Raw genomic sequence first — 2,438 nt, 5'->3', positions numbered from 1 at the left:
CTGCAGAGAACAATTGCTTAAATAGTATCAATGTGATTATGGCTTGACTGTTTTTAATAATTATATCTCAGAAAGATGAACAAGGGTATGAGAGTCAAAAAATAGTTTGAAATTCAGTAGAAATGGGATATTAATGTTCTGTGCTGGTGGCCTGAAGCTTTGAGAACATTTGTTATTCAGGGATAATTTCAAACTAAAACCCTAATAGAAACTGGAAACAAAAAATACAGTAGCAATAAAAAGTGTTTGGGAACGCATGTACACCCATGGTGGATTCATGTCAATGTATGGCAAAACCAATATAGTATTATAAAGTAAAATAAAGTAAAAATAAAAATTTTAAAAAAAGTTCTTCTTATACTAGGCCTTTACTTAGAATAATTTACAAAGATGACTTTTATTTAAAACAGTGGTATTGGAGTTCCCTGCACTTGATAGTTCTTCTGAAGAAAGGTGTTAAGTTGGGTATAAAGCTATTAAGCCATTAACTTAAATAATCCAGTGGAGCAGCTGTCAAAAAAAAAAAAAAATCTAATTATCTGGCCTGAGTTCAGTTCAGTCACTCAGTCATGTCCGACTCTTTGCGACCCCTTGAATCGCAGCATGCCAGGCCTCCCTGTCCATCACCAATGCCCGGAATTCACTCAGACTCACGTCCATAGAGTCAGTGATGCCATCCAGCCATCTCATCCTCTGTCGTCCCCATTTACTCCTGCCCCCATTCCCTCCCAGCATCAGAGTCTTTTCCAATGAGTCATCTCTTCACATGAGATGGCCAAAGTACTGGAGTTTCAGCTTTAGCATCATTACTTCCAAAGAACACCCAGGGCTGATCTCCTTCAGAATGGACTGGTTGGATCTCCTTGCAGTCCAAGGGACTCTCAAGAGTTTTCTCCAACACCACAGTTCAAAAGCATCAATTCTTCCAACACTCAGCTTTCTTCACAGTCCAACTCTCACATCCATACATGACCACCGGAAAAACCATAGCCTTGACTAGACGGACCTTTGTTGGCAAAGTAATGTCTCTGCTTTTCAAAATGCTATCTAGGTTGGTCATAACTTTCCTTCCAAGGAGTAAGCGTCTTTCAATTTCATGGCTGCAGTCACCATCTGCAGTGATTTTGGAGCCCAAAAAAATAAAGTCTGACACTGTTTCCCATCTATTTCCCATGAAGTGATGGGACCAGATGCCATGATCTTCATTTTCTGAATATTGAGCTTTAAGCCAACTTTTTCACTCTCCTCTTTAACTTTCATCAAGAGGCTTATTAGTTCCTCTTCACTTTCTGCCATAAGGGTGGTGTCCTCTGCATATCTGAGGTTATTGATATTTCTCCTGCCAGTCTTGATTCCAGCTTGTGCTTCGTCCAACCCAGCATTTCTCATGATGTACTCTGCATAGAAGTTAAATAAGCAGGGTGACAATATACAGCCTTGACGTACTCCTTTTCCTGTTTGGAACCAGTCTGTTGTTCCGTGTCCAGTTCTAACTGTTGTTTCCTGGCCTGCATATAGATTTCTCAGGAGGCAGGTCAGGTGGTCTGTATTCCCATCTCTTTCAGAATTGTCCACAGTTTATTGTGATCCACACAGTCAAAGGTTTTGGCATAGTCAATAAAGCAGAAATAGGTGTTTTTCTGGTACTCTCTTGCTTTTTCAATAATCCAGTGGGTGTTGGCAATTTGATCTCTCGTCCTCTGCCTTTTGTAAAACCAGCTTGAAATCTGGAAGTTCACGGTTCATGTATTGCTGAAGCCTGGCTTGGAGAATTTTGAGCATTACTTTACTAGCATGTGAGATGAGTGCAATTGTGTGGTAGTTTGAGCATTCTTTGGCATTGGAATGAAAAGTGACCTTTTCCAGTCCTGTGGTCACTGCTGAGATTTCCAAATTTGCTGGCATATTGAGTGTAGCACTTTCACAGCATCATCTTCCAGGATTTGAAATAGTTCCACTGGAATTCCAACATCTCCACTCACTTTGTTTGTAGTGATGGTTTCTAAGGTCCACTTGACTTCACATTCCAGGATGTCTGGCACTAGGTGAGTGATCACACCATCGTGATTATCTGCGTCGTGAAGATCTTTTTTGTATAGTTCTTCTGTGTATTCTTGCCACCTCTTAATATCTTCTGCTTCTGTTAGGTCCATACCATTTCTGTCCTTTATTGAGCCCATCTTTGCATGAGATGTTCCCTTGGTATCTAATTTTCTTGAAGAGATCTCCAGTCTTCCTCATTCTGTTGTTTTCCTCTATTTGTTTGCATTGATTGCTGAGGAAGGCTTTCTTATCTCTTCTTGCTATTCTTTGGAACTCTGCATTCAGATGTTTATATTTTTCCTTTTCTCCTTTGCTTTTCACTTCTCTTCTTTTCACAGCTATTTGTAAGGCCTCCCCAGACAGCTGTTTTGCTTTTTTGCATTTCTTTTCCATGG

This window comes from Ovis aries, chromosome 5 (genome assembly GCF_016772045.2).
Source record: "Ovis aries strain OAR_USU_Benz2616 breed Rambouillet chromosome 5, ARS-UI_Ramb_v3.0, whole genome shotgun sequence".
Lineage (NCBI taxonomy): Eukaryota > Metazoa > Chordata > Mammalia > Artiodactyla > Bovidae > Ovis > Ovis aries.
The sequence above is the reverse complement of the archived record's forward strand: the minus strand, read 5'-3'. Positions refer to the sequence as shown.